We start from the raw sequence: 24,031 nt of genomic DNA, 5'->3' as shown, positions 1-24,031 counted from the left end.
CTGGGTATAGCACGCCCATAACCTTCCCTAGATGGAGGCACCGACCAGAGGCACGACATTGAAATGAAATAAGGCCGTCCCATACCGGCAACTGTGGTTGCACTGGGAAAGACTCGTTTCAATGGCACCATGACCCGATCAACAACATATTCAAGTTGAGTTATTATCAGGTTCGACTTAAAGTGTAAGTAACCGGCGTCATAATGCCATGACATGCATCACCAACATATGCATCACATATCCACGAAAATAACTGAGTCAACTAGGCTCTCGCTGAGCAATCACAACTCATGATACTCCTCTGGTTAAGATCAAACTTCACTTTAACCAGAATCTTTTCTAGCAAATTTATCATTTTGTTATTATGCAAAAATAATTTCACTAATTATTTATCTCCATAACCATACTAGCTTCTCATTACTCATAACTAAATTCTTGTTATCTTATCAACTAGGTTCACTACAAACTTTCTGTAAATCAAGCATTTTTACTATAACAAGCATCTAACAGAATATAATTAACATATTAATAATTTAAATGCATGAATAATCATTAGTTCAAGTAGGAAAATCACAAATATTGAAGTGGCACTATGAAAATTTTGTTGTGGCTTGCCTTAGTGCAGATGAGGTTCACAAGCCTCTTGGTGATCCTCAAGACAAGCCTGCTCTTCGGAAAATAAATAAAAACACAAAAAGAAAACATCAAGAAACCTTCTGAAATTTACCAGAAAATCTAGACAACAGGTGAAAATCCCATATTTTGGGAGCTGCTAGATTTTTGGACAAAGAACACAATGCAAAAATAATCAATGCATTTGGACTCATAGATAAAAGGTTATGGCCATTTGAAGTTCTCTGGATATAAATGAAATTTGAATAAAAATTAAACAAACTAGGGGGGGTGACGTCGAAGGCGTAAAAGCCCGGGGTGCCACCACTCGTACCGCTTCGCGCGCGTACAGAGTGGCTGACTAGCGGCCCCGCTAGTCAGGTGAGGAGGAGGGGGAGAGGGAAACAGGGAGTGGCGGAGCTTCGCCGGAGCGCACGCCGGCGGCGAGGGCTCTTGGGCCAAAACGAGAGGGGGGAATCGAAAGAGAAGATGGAGGCGCACCTGCCCGTACCTTTAGTGTGGCTAGGGGTGGTCGGACGGCGTCAGAAACAGCCTCTCCAGTGGAGGCAGAGGGCAGAGGTCGCCGGAGACGAAGACGACGGCGGCTAGGGGCGGCTCCAGGGGCTCCAACAGCGCGAAACGGCTACACCAGAGAGTGGCGGAGGCCCTAGCAGGGTTGCCCTGGCCTGGGAGGGGCTGGAGCTGCGGGGATGACCTGAGGGGATCGCCGGCGAGCTCGAGCTCGGGGACGGTAGCCCGCGGCCTGCCCGGCCGGGCTGCGGCTTTCTACTAGCTTGTGGGGTGTGTGGGAGTGGATGCGGGTGCTCGAGGAGGCTGGGGGTGGTCGTATTTATAGGAGAGTGGCGAGGGGGGTTCGGGCTCCGCCGGAGGACACCTGTCCACGGCACCCAGCGACGAACAACGTCAGTGAGAGAGGGGGAAGAGGACGGAGCTCACGCAGGAACTATTGGCGAGCGCGGACAAGCACAGGGGCGAGGGGGAAGACGACGAGCACAGTGCGCCGCGCACTATGGCGTTGGCTAGACCGTGCCCATGCCCTCTGCGGTGAGCTCCAGCGTCGGCGAGTGCCAGGGGGGAGTTAAGTGGGTGGAGACGGAGATGGTGGCGTGATTTGGCACGCTCGGGCAGGCTAGCAGCGAGCATGCGCGCAACAGAGTCCTTGGCGGCACTCAGAGCATGTGTTTTGCATGCCAGCACGCCTAGACGAATGCGACACCACATGAACTATGACATCAGTTGTGAGTGTTACCACGATTGGGTTGGGTTCCAGGTGCAGTAGAAATGAATTTGTACTCCAAGTAAGTTTCTGGATAGTAACTTTGGAGGTTTACTGTGGTCAAACCACTGGGAGTTGAGGGCTGGGCTTTGGAGGCTAGCCAACACTTACTAAGGTGAAGATCCACCAGAAAAACCAGCTACAATGGAGCTAGTGAAATGGTAGTTGCTGTAGAAACTACCATTTCTGTCCAGAAATGAAAATATTTTTTGTAGCCAAAATATTCCAAAAAGTTATGAAATATTTTTTCTCAGAAAGGTGCCCTAGGGTTCAAAGAATAATTGGGATTTTTCTCAGGATTTTGTGGGCAAGAAAAATTAGGGTTGCTTTGGAGCACAAAGGGCTAGCTAGGGTTTATGAGGGCAAAATGAATATTTTTCATTTAAGAAAAATATTCCAAGTGATATTTTGAGATGATCCAGAGATGGAGTGATGGTTTGAGAAGGAGTTGGAGCACTTGGGTGAAAGTCAAGGGGGTACCCAAGTGGTTAAGTCCAAATGAAATGATTCAAAAACTCCAAACTCAAATCCAAGTCAACTGAAAACCAGGCAAAGAAGAGAGGGCAAAAACCAAGCTGTCACAAACCTCCCCCACTTAGAATGAATCTTGTTCTCCAGATTCCTTTGCTTGGAAAAACCATTCTGGATAATGTGCCCTTAGAAATTCTTCTGATTTCCATGTTGATTCTGACTCTATGTGATGCTTCCATTGGACATTGTCAAACTTCCTTGCTTTACTGCAAGTGACTCTTTCCATCTGATCCAAAATTTTGACTGGCCTCTCTTCGTAGGTTAAATCCCTTGCCAACTCTATTTCTGTCAAATAAGTCTTTTTCTCAGGCGGGGATATGCATCACCGTAATTGTGAAACAGGGAACACATTGTGCACGTCCGACAATTCTGGGGGTAACTCCAACTGATATGCAACAACACCCACTCGTGTCATAATGGGAAATGGACCAATAAATCTGGGTGCCAATTTTCCACGAGTCTGAAATCTCTTGATACCTTTCATTGGCGTGACTCGAAGGTATACATGTTCTCCGGGTTCAAAACTGATCTGTCGGTGCTTTGCATCATAATAACTTTTCTGTCGAGATTTGGCCAACTACAATCGGTCTCTGATTTCCTTGACTTGCTTCTCGGCTTCCAGCATGAGATCCATTCCGAAAATACGGCTATCTCCATTTTGGGACCAGTTTAACGGAGTGCGGCACTTACGGCCATACAAAGCTTCATACGGTGACATCTTTAAACTGGCCTGGAAGCTATTGTTATACGAGAACTCGGCGTATGGCAAACGGTCTTCCCAATTTGGGCCTTGGGCCAAAGCACAGGCTCACAACATATCTTTGAGTATTTGATTTACCCACTCTGTCTGTCCATCAGTCTGAGGATGATAAGCGGTACTGTATTTCAATTCTATCCCCAAGGCTTGATGGAGATGGGACCAAAAAGCAGAGGTAAAAAGTGAACCTCGGTCAGAAGTGATGGTTCGGGGGACTCCATGCAGACTGACTATTCTGGATACATACAATTGTGCTCGCTCATCTGCTCGATATGAGGTTCTGATCGGGATGAAGTGGGCTACCTTGGTTAATGTATCCACTATGACCCAGATTGCATCATTGCTCCATCGGGTCTTAGGTACTCATGTGATGAAGTCCATACAGACATCATCCCATTTCCATTGTGACACTGGCAGCGGTTGGAGAAGTCCGGCTAGCTTGTGATGTTCTGCCTTCACTTTGTTGCATATGTCGCAACAGGCCAGGAAATTAGCAATGTCTTTCTTCATTCCATCCCACCAGAATATTTGTCGAAGGTCTTCGTACATTTTCATACCTGCAGGGTGAATTGAATACGAGGATTCTTGGGCTTCTAACAGGATCTTCTGCTTTAAATCTGCTTGATTGGGCACACAAATCCTTCCCCGGAATTGGAGGGTACCGAACTGATCCTTCGAGAAATTAGAAGTCCGATTTGCCACCACATGCTTGGCACTTTTCTACAGATCGGCGTCGTCTAGCTGGGCCTTGTGGACCTCTTCCTCAAGTGTGGGGGTAACTTCCAAAACATTAGCAAGGCCAGCCTCAACTATGACCAGGTTGAGCTGAGCAATCTCTTCTTTAATTCCAGGAGGCAAAGATTCCAATATGACATTTAAACTGACGGGCTTTCGACTGAGCGCATCGGTAACCACGTTGGCCTTACCTGGGTGGTAATTTATTCCAAGGTCATAATCCTTGACCAACTCAAGCCATCTTCGTTGATGGAGATTTAAATCTGGCTGAGTAAATATTTACTTGAGGCCTTTGTGATCGGTAAAAATTTGGCACATTTTCCCGATGAGATAGTGTCTCCAAATTTTTAAAGCATGAACCACCGCGGCCAATTCCAAATCATGTGTAGGATAATTTCCCTCGTGGGGTCATAGCTATCGTGAGGTGTAAGCTACTACCTTGCCATCTTGCATAAGTACGCATCCCAGTCCTTGCCTGGAAGCGTCGCAATACACATCAAAACTGGGGTAGATATCTGGAAGAGTTAATACCGGCACAGTTGTCAGCCGTTTCTTTTACTCAGTGAAACTTTTCTCACAATCCTCAGTCCATTCAAACTTCTTATCCTTTTTGAGTAGCTCTGTCATGGGTTTAGCAATCTTGGAAAACCCGTCAATGAAACGACGGTAATATCCGGCTAATCCAAGAAAACTCCGAATATGAGATACGGTTGTGGGTGGCAACCAATCGTGTACATCCTTTACTTTGCTTGGGTCCACGGGTATACCTTTGGCGGATAGCACATGTCCAAGGAATCCAACTTGCTTGAGCCAGAACTCACATTTACTGAATTTGGCGTATAACTGATGCTCACGGAGTCATTGTAACACTGCTCGGAGGTGTTCCTTATGCTCTTCTTCACTTCTTGAGTAAATAAGTATATCATCAGTGAAGACTACCACGAACTTATCGAGGAAGTCCATGAATACTTTGTTCATCATATGCATGAAGAAGGCAGGGGAATTGGTGAGGCCAAAAGACATAACTGTATATTCATAAAGACTGTATCGAGTGGTAAACGCGGTCTTAGGAATATCCTCCTTTTTAATTTTGATCTGATAGTATCCAGTCCGTAAATCAATCTTGGAGAATACCTTGGCCCTACTGAGTTGATCAAACAGGTCATCAATCCTTGGTAGTGGATATTTGTTTTTGATTGTGACATCATTTAGCTGACGGTAATCCACACACATGTGGAGGCTACCATGTTTCTTGTCCACGAAGATATCAGGTGATCCCCATGGTGAAGAGCTGGGACGGATATATCCTTTCTGGAGCATTTCATCAAGCTATTTCTTTAGTTCCACTAATTCTGATGAAGCAATTCGGTAATACTTCTTGTGTATTGTTGTGGTCCCGGGCACAAGATCTATTGCAAACTCAAGCTCTCGATCAGGTGGCATGCGTGGCAGTTCTTCTGGAAATACATCAGGAAACTCACTGACCACCGGAATTAATTCCAATTCAGCCACTGCTGTGAAGACCATTTCCTTTGAGGGTATGCTTCTGCGAGCATAAAATTTTGTAGTATGTTCTTCTTGGCTGGTCAAAGTGAATTTTCGGGTCGCACAATTTATGCACACTTGATACTGGGTCAGCCAATTCATACCCAAGATAACATCCAACTTATCAAACTCGGTAAGTATCAAAGAAGTTGGAAAACAGACTCCATTGATATTGACTTCCAGGTTGCGGTAGACTAGATTGCTCCTGATTAGAGATCCCGTGGTTTGTAACAGCATATTCTTGCCCAAAAGCGAACAAGGAAATTTGTTTTGGGCAACAAAACTCCGAGAAATAAAAGAGTGGGAAGCCCGAGAGTCAAATAAAATCACTACAGGTATGTTATTAACAGAGAACATACCAATGACGACTTCGGGGTTCTCTTGGACTTCATCAGCAGAGACGTGTTGAACGTATCCCCTGATGTCGTGCTGGTTCGGGCATGCCTCCATATAGTGGACTTGTGGCCTGAATATAGCATTTGTCCGGTTGTTCTTGGGACACTGTTTGGCATAATGTCCGGTTTGCCCACAATAACAAGAATTGTTGCGCAGACGCTCCTCTTGCATTCATTTGGGTACGTCATTCTTGACTTGGGTGGTGGTCTTGTTAACATTTTGTTGCCAATTGGGCTTGTATGCTACCTGAGTCAGTTGCCAGGTATGAGCCTTCTGCACTGGTTGTATTTCCTTCCTTGGCTCAAACTTGCGCTTGTGATCGTTGTTGGCAGACTTATTATCTGATACAAGCTTGTGCTCTCTTTCAGCAATGAAAGCCTTGTTCACCAGGGTTTGGAAGTCGGGGAAATCGAACATGCTGAGAGTACACCGGAGTTGCGGGTTTAATCCACCAAGAAATTTGTCAATCTTTCTTTCTTCAGTGGCCATGTCATATAGAGAGTAAAATGACAGATGATTGAATTTCTTCAAATATTCTCCCATAGACTTACTTCCTTGGAGGAGTGCGAGAAATTCACGCTGCTTAGTCTTCATAATTCCCGCAGGGATATGCTATTTCCGGAGTCGTTCCTTGAATCTTGACCAGGTAATTTCTTCATCAGCAGACCACATGGCTCTTTCATTTTCCCACCATATGGCAACAGCGCCTTCAAGATAATGTGTTACAAATGGAACCTTATCTCCTTCATTAGTACGAGCAACCTCAAGCTTCTTCTCCATAGTTCTCAACCAATCATCTACATCCAAGGGATCAATGGCCTGACTGAAACTACGAGGCTTGGTCCTTTGAAAATCTGATAGCTTGGAGTGATGACCGGGCTGATTCCCATTCTGTCCAACCACAGCTTGAAGACTTCTTAATATTTCAATCAAATCATTATTTCGTCTTTCCTCAAACAAACGCAGAATCTTCTCGGTGGAGGGCGGATTTGGCGGTGGAGGCAGTGGTGGAACGTATGGCTCGGGTGATTGTCCTGCCTGTCGTGCAGAACGACGAACAGGAGAACCCTCATGAACGTTGCTACTGCAGCCTCCCCGCGTCATCCTAATATGATTTTCCCAAGGCAACGCAACCGAGATGAGAAGTGTTCAAAATAAACTAGGGAGAAGCCAGCAACAAAAGCCCGAGAAAAACCAAAATGGTGAATAAAATAAAGTTCCAACATAAATATACATAGACTCATACATGAAAGACAACAACATGCCAGGTTCAACTACTCTCATACATGAAACGAAACATCATGACTCGTACGACTACATTCGTACTCCATCCTGATGACTGCGAATACTCGGAAGCTCCACTGCTCGGCTGGTGCTGCGGGGTCCTCTCCGGAAGCGGACTCGGATCCTGAACTGACAGGGTTAACTGAGACCTCCGGGTTAAAGGTGACATGACGACGCTGCCTCAAGGGCTCTCCCTTCGCGGCAGGTGGGGGTGAATCATCAGGGCTACAGGAGTGGCGAGAAGTGAAACCCACTCAGCAGGAGCACTAAGTGGACTCACTGTCGCGGTGCCCGAGCTACTCGGAGGAGTAACCGAGGAAACAGGGGAACTATAACTGGCAGGAATATAGGGAGTAAATCCTACAGATGCTGGAGTAGTGACTGATCTAGCAGAGACTAAAGCAGAGGCTAAAGCAGTACGGGCACGACTCAGCTCTCAAGCCAGCTCGTAGATTAGAAGATAGCTAGCAGTGATATAGCAAGAAAGGTGGCTAGCAACACTACCAGACTACGGATCAATGACAGGGAAACGGACACGCCCATTATCGTGCAGAGAAGGATAGTAGTAGAAACCTGGGTGGTTCCGCATCCGGACCTCGTTGTAGCGGAGCTCAACAAGTACCTCGAATGGAGCAAATTGGATGGCCTGAGAAGCGGTAGAAGCGCAACCGCTCTGAGAGGTACGAGTGTAAGTGCTGGAATCGGAACTGGTGTGCAGAGTAACCACGGCGTGATACTCATACACTGAGTCAGCTAGACGCTCCTGGTACACACGATAGATTGGATCGTCACCGTGGGGGTACAGCCGACACCACACGTTACGAAGGAGATGCGGCGACGTGTACGGCATCAGCTGCAACTGGCACGGATACAGCACCGGAGCCATCTACACTCACAACCATTAGCAGGTTAGCATAAAAATAAAATCAGTGCATGCAATGCAACAACCAGCTACAAATGCTATTGGCACTCAACTACAACTCGTATCTAGCGTCTGGTTAACTCCCCGTAGTCTAGCCTAGCCTACAGTCAGCGCGGCTCTGATACCAAGCGTTGTGGCACCCCGGCTCAGAGCAACCGGTTTACCATGCATTGCTAGCCCAGAGACCTTGTCTTCTGGCAACACACAACAACTTGGTACAGAAAACAACCGCTTTATTGATGCTAGCGGATCAGAGTTTATATTACAACAGTTAGCAAGGCCAAGCGGCACACATGGTGTGGTTGAACAATATGTACATTATTTAGTGAACATAAATGGGCCTCGATCATGACAACTACGCGGCAGCGGAACAACGTCGTAGCGGAACTCCATAGCACAGGGACACCGATGTGGACACGATCTAGACTCGGATAGCTCTCCTCTCCAACGATACTTTCCTGAAATCTGGCATGACACGCCAGGTCAGTACATTGAATGTACTTGCAAGCTCAAAACAAGCACAAACATAATGACAAACAATATCATGATAATTAACCGATTAATAACAATGCAACAATATATATATATATATATATATATCCAACATGTTGTGCCCATGCTCTGGTGATAATCGTCCCTCGGACTGGCTTACTGGACGTGATCATTTCCAGATCACAAACGTGTTGAACACAGAGACAAACTCGTGATCCTTACGGCGATCACAACCACGACCAATAAATAGCCCGTGATCCTTACGGCGATCACAACCACGACCAATAAATGGCCCGTGATCCTTATGGCGATCACAACCACGACCACATCTGGTCCAACTCAACATGATGACCTTTCCGCCACCACCACAGTGCAAACTTCATACTTAGTGTGAAAAATTCATTAAATGTTGACCCATGGTGTACCCTACTTTCGAGCGTGTCCTTAACCGTGGACTCGGCTATCGTTAGATTAATACACTCTGCAGAGGTAGCGCACTGGACCCACACCACGGAACCCATGGCCTCACACTCCCATTCGGGTGGACCAACCGCACTCCGACGAAATCATTCGATAGCCATGACACTCTCCCGGCGACTCCAACTCAATCCCCATCGGGCTAGTCCTGGGTGGCCCTGTGTCTACCTCAAGACACAACGACCACCGTCATGGCCACGATCCACTCTGGGACCCGGTACCAAAAACTTAACAATGGGCTCACAAGGTTATGCCTGCTTACCGGGCCAGGGTACAACACGCTCATAACCTTCCCTAGATGGAGGCACTGACCAGAGGCACGACAATGAAACGAATTAAGGTTTTCCCATACCGGCAAATGTGGTTGCACTGGGAAAGACTCGTTTCAGTGCCGCCATGACTCGGTCAACAACATATACAAGTTGAGTTATTATCAGGTTCAACATAAAGTGAAAGTAACCAGCGTCATAATGCCATGACATGTATCACCAACATATGCATCACATATCCACGAAAATAACTGAGTCAACTACGCTCTCACTAAGCAATCACAACTCAAGATACTCCTCTGGTTAAGATCAAACTTCACTTTAACCAAAATCCTTTCTAGCAAATTTATCATTTTTATCACACAAAAATAATTTCACTAATTATTTATCTCCATAACCATATTACCTTCTCATTACTCATAACTAAATTGTTGTTAGCATATCAACTAGGTTCACTACAAACTTTCTGTAAATCAAGCATTTTTACTATAACAAGGATCTAACAGAATTTAATTAACATATTAATAATTTAAATGCATGAATAATCATTAGTTCAAGTAGGAAAATCACAAATATTGAAGTGGCACTATGAAAATGTAGTTGTGGCTTGCCTTAGTGCAGATGTGGTTCACAAGCCTCCTGGTGATCCTCAAGACAAGCCTGCTCTTCTGAAAATAAATAAAAACACAAAAAGAAAACATCAAGAAACCTTCTGAAATTTACCAGAAAATCTAGACAGTGGGGAAAAATCCCATCTTCTGGGAGCTGCTAGATTTTTGAACAAAGTACACAATGCAAAAAAGAATCAATGCATTTGGACTTATAGATAAAAAGTTATGGCCATTTGAAGTTCTATGGATTTAAATGAAATTTGAATAAAAATTAAACAGACTGGGGGGTAAAAGCCCAGGGCGCCACCACTCGTACCGCTTCACGCGCGTACAGAGTGGCTGATTAGCGGGCCCCGCTAGTCAGGTGAGGAGGAGGGGGAGAGGGAAACAGGGAGTGGCGGAGCTTCGCCGGAGTGCATGCTGGTGGCGAGGGCTCTTGGGCCAAAACGAGAGGGGGGAATCAAAAGAGAAGATGGAGGCGCACCTGCCCGTACCCGTAGCGTGGCTAGGGGTGGTCGGACGGCGTCGGAAATAGCCTCTCCAGTGGAAGCAGAGAGCAGCGGTCGCCGGAGACAAAGACGACGGCGGCTAGGGGCGGTTCTAGGGGCTCCAACAAGGCGGAACGACTCCACCAGAGAGTGGCAGAGGCCCTGGCATGGTTGCCCTGGCCTGGGAGGGGCTGGAGCTGCAGGGACAACCCGAGGGGATCGCTGGCGAGCTCGATCTCGGGGACGGCAGCCCGCGGCCAGCCCGGTCGGGGCTGCGGCTTTGTACTAGCTTGTGGGGTGTGTGCGAGTGGATGCGGGTGCTCGAGGAGGCTGGGGGTGGCCGTATTTATATGCGAGCGGCGAGGGGGGTTTGAGCTCCTCCGGAGGACACTTATCCAAGGCGCCGGGCGACAAATGGCATCATTGAGAGAGGGGGAAGAGGACGGAGCTCACGCGGGAACTATTGGCGAGCGCGGACGAGCACAGGGGCGAGGGGGAAGACGACGAGCACAGTGCGCCGCGCACTGTGGCGTTGGCCGGACCGTGCCCGTGCCCGCTGCGGCGAGCTCCGGTGTCAGCGAGTGCTAGGGGGAGTTAACTGGGTGGAGACGGAGATGGTGGCGCAGTTTGGCATGCTCGGGCAGGCTGGGCAGCGAGCACGGACGCAACAGAGCGCTCGGCGGCACTGAGAGCGCGTGTTTTGCATGCCAGGACGCCTGGACGAACGCGGTCACTGCGTGAACTATGACATCAGGCCAACCTAAGCGCAAACTTCATGTTTGGCGTGTTGTCCGTGGTAGTTGTGAGTATTACCATGATTGGGTTGGGTTCCAGGTGCAGTAGAAATGAATTTGTACTCCATGTAAGTTTCTGGACAGTAACTTTGGAGGTTTACTGTGGTCAAACCACTGGGAGTTGAGGGCTGGGCTTTGGAGGCTAGCCAACACTTACTAAGGTGAAGATGCACAAGAAAAACTAGCTACAATGGAGCTAGTAAAATGGTAGTTGTTGTAGAAACTACCATTTCTATCCAGAAATGAAATTATTTTCTGTAGCCAAAATATTCCAAAAAGTGATGAAATATGTTTCTCAGAAAGGTGCCCTAGGGTTCAAAGAATAATTGGGATTTTTCTCAGGATTTTATGGTCAAGAAAAATTAGGGTTGCTTTGGAGCACAAAGGGGCTAGCTAGGGTTTAGGAGGGCAAAATGAATATTTTTCATTTAAGAAAAGTATTCCAAGTGATATTTTGAGATGATCCAGAGATGGAGTGATGGTTTGATAAGGAGTTGAAGCACTTGGGTGAAAGTCAAGGGGGTACCCAAGTGGTTAAGTGCAAATGAAATGATTCAAAAACTCCAAACTCAAATCCAAATCAACTAAAAACCAGGCAAAGAAGAGAGGGCAAACACCAGGCTGTCACAATATCATCATGATTATTTGAAGTTCTAGCTGTTGCACAATAGTAATTCATTTATCCACCGTTTGCTATTTTTTCGAGAGAAGCCACTAGTGAAATCTACGGCCCCCGGGTCTCTTCTTTATTATATTTGCCTTCGTAATCTATTTTTATTTGCTTTTATTTTCAGATCTATTAATCCAAAAATACAAAAATACCTTGCTGCAATTTTTTAATTTATTTTATCTCGCGTTCTTGTGAGATCTATTTATCCAATCTACTATAATTTTATCTATCTCTTTGCCCGTGAGGGATTGACAACCCCTCTCTTACATCGGGTTGCAAGTATTTGTTCTTTGTGTGCAGGAGTTGTTTACGTGGTGTTGCGTGGTTTTCCTATTTGTTCGATAACCTTGGTCTCATCACTGAGGGAAATACCTACCGTTGCTGTGCTGCATCATCCCTTCCTCTTTGGGGAAATACCAACGTAGTTCAAGCAAACACCAGCCAATGTGGTAAACGAATGACAGCCATCGGAAGACGACTGTACGCGGTGAAATTGACACCTAGACACACCAGCTACATCTTCGGACACAAGGAAGTGCCTCCATATTACGCATAAAAAATGATTCCTCCCCATTGGGATCCACCAGTTATATCTTCGCATGCAAAGAAGTGCCTCCTTATCCTCCCTGACAGCTGGGACCCACCCGGTCGAAGCATACATAGCGTTGTCTATCTGGTCACGAACTGTACATACAAACTGGTCGACCAGTGTCTCTGCAAGGATGAACTGTGGCCGAGTAAGCAGCGACACGTGTCATAGTACAGTCCCCTATGTAGCAGTCCAAGCAGTCGTGTCTAAATCGAGTACACGTACATACAACCACACTGCAAAAACTACAAGCATGTACGTACATACGGGCGAGGTCTCGAACGCGTACTTGCGCATACATACGACCAGGGCTCATGTACATGGATAGGCAAGGGACGACAACAACGACCTCTTATTCATCAGTAGCCAAGCGGCTGGGTCGAAATGGAGGGTTATATGTTCCTAAGATGCCTTGATGGGTTGAACCTATGCCTTCCCTAATCTGTGTGAACCCGAAAGATTTCATGGGTCATACTTATCTAGTATTGCACCAGGCAAAACTTTCAACAACTAATGTAATTTTTGAAAAACTAGAAGTGAATGGGAGGTTATACATTGGAGAAGTGGGAGTCGACCTTGAACTTTGTGTTCATGCCCATGGACACGATGTAGATACTAGCATGGAAGCTTCTTGTAATAATTACTTTTCCTTGATATAATATCATCTGGTATCTATGAATCGATCCTTCGCAATCGTGGTTCTGACCATATTTTCTCCTTGATTCCATTTCTCAAACAAGTTAAAGCACTTGTCTTCTACAGATCAATACATCTCCGCAATCCCTATTTTGATCTTCCTTCTAGTATGACCATCCGGTATCTCAAGAATAACAAACAATTGTGTTGCTTAATACGAGTCTTCATCTAGTATTGATTCTCACCGATTTCAGGTTTTCCCCGGGTTTAGAGTTGTTAGTCACTCGAGGACACCGATAAGTGAATCAATTTCGGACTATAACTCAACAACTCTAAGTAATTTTCGTTGCTTATGGGTTTAGTAATCCTTCATGTCATTCCTAGCCTGATCGTCTATATCATTATCGTGCAAAAATTTAACTGTCCTACCTGGTCCTTCTTCCTGGAGCACAATTTTCGACGATGAGCTAAGCTTACGTCGATCTTCCTCATCATATCATTTTTCGCCTTGAACAAAAAGCTTGATTTCGAGTTTGTGTTGTACCCATGGTTCCAATAACCTTTTGCTTCATCATTCCTTTGACTTGATGTCATCGCCGATAGGTTACATCTTCATGAAATCTCTCGACAAATGTGTCATGATCATCATCAACATTCTGAGCTGTTCCAGGATATCAATCGAATTCATGATGAGAAATACCATCCTTTCCCCTCGATGATTTGTGTTATTATCGAAAACATTCTTGCCTTCCCCCAACACAAACTTGTTCATAAAATTTTGGAATACATCCTTTTTGACATGTCGATGGATTGCTGCTGAACCCATTGGCCACATCCTCATCTTTTTCCTGATAAAATTGCATGACGTGTTCTAGAAATTCCCGATGGATCCTTTGTGTTCCCAAGGTCCAACCTTTACCTGATGACCATGTCAATGCTATCCCGAAGCATGACTGTGGTACTCTGAACATCATTAAGAACATTGAGGCGCAATGCTAAATGTTCCTTGATCACTTATCCAAGCAATGTTGTATGGATAACGTCATGAACTTTCCTCTCCCCATTACCTAAATGGTAATCTACTTACTATCCTGTCATGGATATCACCCTCTGCTTATCCTTGGGAAGGACATACTCCTGATGTTTGTGTTTAAACACATTTTCCATTCCATTGTTCAGTTTAAATTTGATAATCACTTTTCCTTTCCATTGGTTTGTTTAACCCTTCTTGTGATCTATATGATATAAGCAGTAATAGTTCCCTGCTTATGTAAACACCTGGGTGTACAACTCTATCAGTAAGACCCTCTTACTACTATTGATGACATTCTGGTAACCACAGATGGACGAGAACTTTGCCTATTGGTCCGCCTCATTTAAACGAGCTGGAAAATGGTTCTCTTCGTCCCTCGCCCTTGATACCAACGTTGTTGCTAACGTAACTGATAGGCGACCCTCTAACATGCCTTGCTATCATAACTATGCAATATTTCAGTGCCCTTCCTGCTTCTAACCCACATGGTGGGCCCATAACCCATAGTTCCATAGGATCGGAACCCGACTCCCCTGTGCATCCCTATTTTCAAGGTTATTTTATCCCTTGGATTCGTATAAGATTCATGAGCCACCCTCCTAGAGATCTATTCTGGTTTCAGCCGCAATACTTACTTGTTGCTCTGAACCCCTTTCACACTCTGTTTCAGGCATCAAATGATTGCATATCCTCTTGAAGCTTCAATTTGCACCTTCTTACTTTGCTCTCGATATTTTCTTAAGTTTTAGTTCGAGAGTTACTTTCTGCCACCTTCCTTGATGTTGTATACCAGATAAGCAACCTTGTCGAGGATCGTTCTTTCGAAGTTACCCCTTATCCTTCCGTAAGTATGATGAAGACCCCAAAGAATGGATGACGAGTTCTTCATGATGACCTGAAGTAGAGAAATGAAGACATCAACAAGAGGTATCAACTTCTTTGACAAGAGCAACCAAGGACTAGAAGATCCATTAGAAAGTGATAACCATAACTTCCCCCCTTACTCCCCCTCTTAAATCTCGGGACGAGATTTCTTGTAGTAGAGGAGATTTGTAACACCCTGAGAATCATGATACTTTAATCTCATGCATAATCATGTCGTCTCATCATGGTTATGTTGTTAATCCTCACTTTGTTTCAAACCAAACTCAAAATAAAAGTTTAAATTTCAAGTCAAAATCTGCACCTTCAAGAATGCAAAAAGGATAGTTCATACTTTTGCAAATAATTCCTAGGTAATTATGTTGAGGAAAACAACATCATCTAAACTCCTAAAATGCCCCTGGCATCCAAAATAGTAGCAAAATAGCTCCAAATTAAATAATTTCATTTAAACAAAATTCATATGAAATTATCTTGCCTCAAAACCTTTTTATGGCAGTGCTAATTATTGCAAAGTATTTATGTGGCACAATTCCATATTTTTCAAAAGTCTTTTGCGGCCTAGCAATTTGCAAAACAGAAAAGAAATAAATAAATAAATAAGTAAGAAAATGAAAGAGAAGGAAAGAAGGAATGGAAGGAGAGAGGGAGGCCCAAGTGGGGCTGGAGGCCTAGCCCACCTCCCTCATCCCCATCCTCCCGCTATAGGAGACAAGGTATCGTGGAGGGCATCCAACTGGCCATGGTCGCGCCATGGCGCGTGCCGGTCATCCCCTCGTCCCCTTGGAGTATTAGGCCGACCCCTGACCGCCTCAACGAACCCTAGCCCTCACTCTCCCCCCCTTCGCGCCGCTCTCTTCCCCGCAGCGCTCGACCGACGCCATCATCGCCATGGCCGCCATCGTCCTTGCCACCATTGATCTCCTGGGTGCCTAGGAGCGTGCTCCATCTATGTACGTCGACTTCTTCGCATGCGAGGAGCAGATCAAATAGAGCCGCATTAGCGCAAGCGGATGAACCTCAACTCTAGCTTGGGCCACCGAACCTTCGCCGCTTCGATCCGTCATCTCCGAGCCTCCCCCGAGCCCACTAAGAACCTCTGCAGGCTCGATGTGAGCTCCTCTTTGGATTCCCCTTCTCGCCCCCTCGAATCTCCTTCATTTCGCCATTGTTCCGCCATGGCCGAAACTCATGATGGCCGAACCGACGGAGCTCCACTAACCATTGCACGCTCACCGCACCCCTGCCTTACCCTGCGCTCACCCGCGACCCTGGCCGGCCCGCACCTCGCCCTGCATCCCCCGCACCGTTGTGGCCCGCTGCCGTCTACACGCCCCCATGCCTTCCTCTGACCAGGGCCGCGCCCCTCCTGGCCATGTGCACCCGCCTGCCGTGCTGCTGCCGTCGCCGCATGCCGCCTTGCCCCCTATTGGCCGGCCACGCTCGCGCCTCCTGCTCTCCAGTAGTGCCCTCGCTCACTTGCCTCATTCCTCTGCAGCGCGCTCGCTCGCCTAGCCTGCTCGCCCGCTCCCATGCGGCTGCTGCTGCTAGCCACCGCCGCCTCCACCTCCTATGCCGGCGCTCGCCACCACCGTGGCACCCGCCTCCAGCCGCCGCCCGCTACCACTGCTGCTGACCCCGCCCAGGCGCTCCCACAGCAGTGCCTCCTCTGGACAAGTCTGGCCATGGAGCCCCCCTACCGTGTGCGTGCGCCTGTGCATGGGCACACTATAGTGGTCGTGGTCCCATGACTTGTGGGGCCCGATGAAATTAGTTTAGGTCTAATTAGGATTTTGTTACACTAATTTGGGCCTAAGTAGTCTAATGATTCCATGACAGAAGGGCCACTACAAAAAAATACACTTCCGTGATGATACGTGTTTGTCACAGTAGGTTACAGTTTTTTGTCATGCATGTACATACATGACGATTTTATGACAGAATCAAGATAGCCATACCTGTGCTGTCGTAGAAGTGTTTCATGACATTACCAAATTTATCATCACGGAAGTGTCCACTTCCATGATGATAAATCGCGTGTCATGGAAGTGCTTTCGTCAAGGGTGACTAACACATGGCATCCACCGTAACGGGTCGCCGTTAAGCTATCGTGTCCGGTTTTGGATCTGATAGCCCGCTAACAGCCATGACCAATGGGAATTATCCACGTGTAAATTTCTCATTGACCATAGGAGCCACGTGTCGGCTCACCATTTGGATAGATGTCATCCACTCATTGGACCGAAGGCGCCTATGATACGCCAACATGTGCCACGGCCTAATAGAGGCCCATATATGTTAAAAAGGTCGGCCCAGTCAAAGGCCCATAGTATTTACTCAGGTACTCGTGGGCCTTCCCAATAACGGCCTCTTTAAACATGGCCCATTTACGGCCCGTAGCTAGATCTGGCCCGTTAATTGTTCGCCGAAAATTTGGGCCCAATTACGGCCTAGTGACATTACGGCCTGTTAGAGGCCCGACGTAGACGTGGGCCCATTTCAGCCCGGTGTGTCTTTCGGCCTGGGAATGGATCATGCTGCCCATGGTCCATATATGGTTCAACGCGACATCCGGCCCTCTAACGGCCCATGTTAAAGGTGGCAACAATTCAGCCTAGTGTGACTTTGGGCCTATTAAAGGCCTGTCATATAATTCGGCCCGTTAATGCCTCTACAAATCTTTCGGCATGTTAAAGGCCCATGATATCAGTGGGCCAACTAAGGCCCGAGATATGTTTCGCCCTGGTAGTGGCCCGTCATATAACTGGGCCAAAAAAGGCCCGGTCTAGATTTTAGCCTGTTGAAGGCCCATCGACGACTAGTGAAAATTGAGGCCCAACATACATTTCCGCCTGCTAAAGGTGCATGGTTACTTCTGGGCCGTAACAGGCCAGCACAATATTCAGCCTGTTGATGGCCCAAAGCTACATGGGCCCAACTAAGCTTTGGGTCCACTAAAGGCCTAACTAAATTATGGGCCGGATGTAAGCCCGTGTAAGTTGTGGGCCTGGCGCAAACTGTGAAGGCCCCAATGTCCTTTCAGGCCCAAGAGAGTTGCAGGCCGGCCCAATTGTGGCCCTCTAAAAAGCAGGCCAGTTTGAGGCGAATGTTTCGGCCCGGTTGACTACATCAGATTTCTCCATTTATTTTTAGATTGCGAATGATGGCAGTAACTAGTAGGAATTAAGAACAAACCTACTCTATACAATAAAGAAATTATGGCATTGTAACTAAGAATAAACCTACACTATACAATAAAGGATTTATGGTATATTACATCCACTGGGCATCGAAGTTCGCCACCAGTGATCATAAAGCGCAACGAAGAATCAGATTACAAAAACTGGGCACCATCGCAACATAACAAAACAATACTGAACCAAGACCACTTCCAAGACAGTTCAAGAAAGGTTAGCCTTGCGCGAGAACTACTGCGCAAGCTGTTGAGCAAGGCTGAGAGACCGGCCTAGTATGTCGGTCATAGCTTCCAGGTGTAGCTGTTTAGCAATGAGGTTCTCATTGGTGTTCTCCGCAATCTTTCTTAGATATAGGACTTCAAGTCGAAGTTGAGTCGCAGAATGCCTTTCTGCTAGAACTTGGGACTGAAGAAGTCGAACTGATTCAGATAGCGAATTCTGTGAGCTTGTCTGACTGCTAGTCTCAAGTAACTTGAACACTGCATCAAGACAAGACTTTGGGGTTGTCTCGCTTTCTTCAACATGTTTTGCCTTCTTTGCTGCAATATACGTTGGGTTTGTCTCACAGCCTTCAGCAGACTTGTGCATGCCATCAGGCATCTCACCCTGAAACAAGCTGAGAGATGACAGGTTTTGCACATGTATAAACAAAAATGATAATTATGTTGTTAGTTCCATCCAATTTCAAATTAGAAAATAAAGAGTAAGTTCAAAATATCAATAGCATAATTTGGCATTGTTCATAATGCGGGGAGCTTCACCACACTACTGGATTACCATGTCAACATAACAAGCATAGATGAAGGGCAAATACTATCATTGTATCTATTTTGGTTAATGTGCATGGCATGTTGTTCATATCACCAGCCACATCAGTAAGATAAAACAGGAGATGACAAGGTGCAAACGTGGGCTGCTTCACCACACACTGGATTATAGATCCACAAAAACAAGCATACATATAGGGAGTATTGAGTAATGTGCATGGTATGAATAAGGAGTTTGGTTTTACAAGTAAAACTTGGAACTTACGGTTGTTGCGAACATGCATTTTGATAGAAACAACAAACTAAATAGCAGTTAACAATAGGGAGTATGAGAAAATTAAACATCAGTTGAGGACAAAGGCTTTAGAAGGACTGACTTACATTAATAGTTAACACCCCTGCTTTATAATGCCCTTCTCCATGTCAAGGGAAGGATAACTCAAGAATTTCAGCACATAATCTTCTTCATAAGCATTGCATGTACTCTACATTTTGCAGAGAGTAATTATGGATATGATAATACTGGAAGGGATAGAGGATAATGAAGATAAGATGCAGATTGATGCTACATAATCAACTACCAATACCTAGAAGTACAAGCGTTAGAGGACAAAATGTACTGACAAGAGCAATGGGCTACACTTCTGCACTAGCATTGTCTGTGTATTCAACTTCTTGGTAAGATTAACTATAGATCTGATATTTTTTAGTAAATGGTGGGCGAGGGAGATAAGATGCAGAATGCTACACAATGAACCAATCCCTCTTCCCATAATATAAGTGTTTTGAACACTTGTGTACTGTACAAAACATTCCTATATTATGGGACGGAGGGAGTAGATGTTAATGTAAGTACAGTGATAGACGACGTTTAGTCCTTACAAGAGGACTGCAGAGCTAAACCTCTTCAAAAGCATTGGGTTGATTCTAAATTTATGTAAGATTCCATATGGATCCTATAATTTCCACCAAATGGATGATAACGAGGCTAACACGTGCAGTGATGATACATAATCAACCAGCTATGAAAGTAAGTATGGTCATACAGGGCAAGAGGTACTCGCAAGAGCAATGTAGTGTGCAGTATAGTTGCGAGATTCTGTGGTCCCTTGAGAATGAATGTTCTTCTGCAAACAGCTTTTGTACAAGTGAGACATTAAGGCACATGTAGAAATGTAGTTCAAATTGTGATGTGATATCATAGACAGTACCTTACACTGCAGACAAGACCAATGTGTAACAAGATTATTCTAGTCACTATCTGATAAATGTAGCACCAGATACTTTACTGAAATTTCATTTAGAGGCTTTCCATCGAAGTACGCTTGCCTCAGGTAGGAACGATACTTCATCAACGAGTGCTTGAAAAGCGCAACCAACCCTTGCTCGTCTTAACAATCCAGTTTAGTCCTTGCCTATTTAGAAGAATGAAATCTTGTGTATTTTATCAGCAGAAACAAATGCAGTAATTACCATGAATAACATTAGTACATTACATACGCATAAGTTGCAGAGGAATATTGGAAATTGTTCTTTGTCTGTGGTATAATCTTTCCATGAAGGAAAGACGCGCGCAAAGTTCATGACAACAATATAGGCTTCGTCTTGTAAATTGGGAAGAAGTGGAACAGGAGTCTTATTTGCTGCAATTTGGGCTCTCTCTTGTAAACTCCCATACTTAGTAGCCCCTTTGTATCTCCTCCCCCCTCCCTACCCCAAACGGATAGTCCCTCTCCCCCTCCTCTATTTTGTACAATGTAACTTGTACTGTGTGACTGTTTTACAATATAATTACATAGTAGGAGCCTTTCCTACTGTTTCACGGGAAAAAAGGATTTGGCAACTGGATTTGGTGTACTCTTTGCTGGAATGGGGGTTTTGCATCGTAGAGGTGGTGCTATGTCAACTGGCATCATCATACTATTTGTGGTAGTTGAGGTCTGCTGAGTTGGGGCATCAGAGATGGCCAGTGTAGCAGGGCTAGAGTCTGCTAGAGTTGTGGCCGTGTTTTCTGGGTCTAGTGATATTACAACTACACCTAATGGGCTATTTGATTTAGAAGGTGTCACTACCTTTTCCAAATACTTTGTTTGTGCTCCTCTGAGATCAGCAATCGCCCTCTTCCTTTTGAACGTCTGATACACAAGAACAATATTTGAATGGATAAATATGGTATGATGATAGATGGAATACGCCCTGCCTATGTGAATAGGCAGGGCTATTCACATATACAAATTGTAAACTAAGCTAATGGCAGTGCAACAAAGTAGGGAGCTACATTGACTTAGGTCTCTGAATAAGATAGGGCATCTGCCTCTGAATCCTCCACTAGGGAGCTACATTGACTTAGGTCTCCCTCTAGCTCAGAATCACTTTTAGGATCATATTCTGAGCATGAATCTGTAGGTGGAGAGCGTTTGCATTGCATTGCATCCAAACTTGATTTCAGTCCCTTAATGCCAAGTTTGACAGCGATGGCATTGTTCTACTTTATTCTTTCCATGCGCGCAAGCTCATAATCATTATGATGCTATTCAGTATCTGAGATTCATGAAAACATAAAAAGTAGTCAGGTTATCTATGGAATGCATTGCGGATTCAACTCGAAGAGTGTCTCCCTATAAACCCCTTCATATGCAAAGTTCACCCCAACCATGCTGACCAGACCACATGCAGAAATACAAACCTCTTATGTCTCTATAACAGGCAGCCACACATTTCAAAACTTAAGTAGGAACATTAGAATCATATCAAATTCGTATTTGAAGAAATAAACTAAGGAATTCAGATTGACATAATGTTTAGCTTCAAGGGTGTAGTGCTGGTAGTGCGACACAAAGCAAGTAGGCAGATTGTATTCCATGTTAAAGATTGTAGTGTATGTAAAAGGTGGAAATGACACTTTCTTTATATACAATGTAGTGTTCGTTGACCACACATGATGGAAGAGATCACACAGAGAAATACTATTCACTCATGTCTGCGGTTCTAGTATTTTGTAACAGGGTGATCTACCCTAAAAGAATATTGACAACAAATATGACAAGGCAAGCATAGATGTAGTGAATCAATCATTACTTGTGAGCTTACTAGGACAAGTATGCAGAATTGTAACTGCAGTAAGAGACCGTCCAAAATCTGAATCAAGAAGTTGGTCTAGCACTTATTGTTTGCAACTAATCGATGTGAATAATTGGATATCATATCGAATGAGTAAGAAAGACAAGTAAAATTGTCAATAAACCTGGCCTGCAGTAGTAATCTGGGTCAATGTCACTATGATCAAAAATCCAAAATGACTAGTGTCTGTTCCTAGGGCTGGAATTTTGAAACCCTGTGAACTTTACAGGTACTAAAGATTACTCAAATACGTTTGAACCATTAAGTGTAGGTAGCACTTAGTACACAACAAACCCTAATGACAGTCGTGCCTAATGAGTAATGAATCAATTAGAAAATGGGTGACAAGGAGTGGTTGCAGAGTGTTGAGGACGTATCTCAGGATAAATCGCGTTCACTTAGTGGCTATTGCATGCCTAAGCCCTGAACGGACTAGGAAGGTAGGCACGGTGGCGCGCCCGGGCAGTGTGACGTTGTTGGGCGAGCGGCTCCTGACCTCCTGTTAGTCTGGCGTCTCCTCCTAGAGTCATGCCGTCCGGGGATGACAAGTCGCCAGCGAGGCAGGCGGCTGGGGGCGAGTAGAGATAGGAAATGCAATGGAACAGAGGGGAATTGGGGCCTAGGCCGGCCCAAAATCCCAGGGTGGGCCATGGCCCACCATGGGCACCCTGTAGATACACCCGAGCGGCATACATGCATTTTCGAAACAAAATTAGGAACATTTAGCTGACCAATTAAACGACTCTGTTTTAATAATATCAGATTATTATTTTAACAACTAAGCTTGTTTAGCTTGTTGGGTGGAGCAGTGCTATTATGACACGAAGCACGTATGCTGATCATAAAAGGGGGAAACCCTAAGCATTTTTTTGAGCAAAAGAGGGTTTCCCCTCTAGTTTCTATTAAAGAAACCACCATGGAATCAACATGATCAATTAAACCCTAAGCATGATCAACTAAACCCTATTATGACTGTGCCATGGAAGATTTAACGCTGCAAACCGCAGAAATGCTATTTACCATCCATTGTTTGCTTTGAACTAAGAACTAAATTCTAAGAGCTGAAAAGAAATTACAGTAACCAAGTTACAATCAATTTTCCGGTTGAGATCAAAAAGTTGAGCAGATATGAAGTACCACCTCTCTTGCGGCGCCGTGTAGGCATCAGGGGTGCGATGGTTTTCGGTGGCGTTGAAGCAGATCTACGACGGTAGACGGGTGCACCGAGGGATAAGTCCCATTGCGGTGGATGAGAAGGTCATGTGAGCGGCCCTGGCAAAGAGTGTCGGTGTCAAAACCGGCGGATCTCGGGTAGGGGGTCCCGAACTATGCGTCTAAAGCTAATGGTAACAGGAGTCGGGGGACACGATGTTTACCCAGGTTCGGGCCCTCTCTATGGAGGTAATACCCTACTTCGTGCTTGATTGATCTTGATGATATGAGTATTACAAGAGTTGATCTACCACGAGATCATAGAGGCTAAACCCTAGAAGCTAGCCTATGATTATGATGGTTGTTGTCCTACAGACTAAACCCTCCGGTTTATATAGACTCCGGAGGGGTCTAGGGTTACACAGAGTCGGTTACAGAGAAGGGAATCTACATATCCGAATCGCCAAGCTTGCCTTCCACGCAAAAGAGAGTCCCACCCGGACATGGGACGAAGTCTTCAATCTTGTATCTTCATAGTCCAACAGTCCGGCATAAGCATACAGTCCGGCTGTCCGAGGCCCCCCTAATCCAGGACTCCCTTAGTAGCCCCTGAAATAGGCTTCAATGACGATGAGTCCGGCACACAGATTGTCTTCGGCATTGCAAGGCGGGTTCCTTCTCCAAATACTCCAAAGTAGATCTTGAGTACAAGAATCGTGTCTGGCTCCGCAAAACAAATTCCACATACCACCGTAGAGAGCACAATATTCCACAA

Source organism: Triticum dicoccoides, chromosome 6B (assembly GCF_002162155.2).
Source record: "Triticum dicoccoides isolate Atlit2015 ecotype Zavitan chromosome 6B, WEW_v2.0, whole genome shotgun sequence".
In the NCBI taxonomy this organism is placed as follows: domain Eukaryota; kingdom Viridiplantae; phylum Streptophyta; class Magnoliopsida; order Poales; family Poaceae; genus Triticum; species Triticum dicoccoides.
This window is presented reverse-complemented; position numbering follows the sequence as displayed.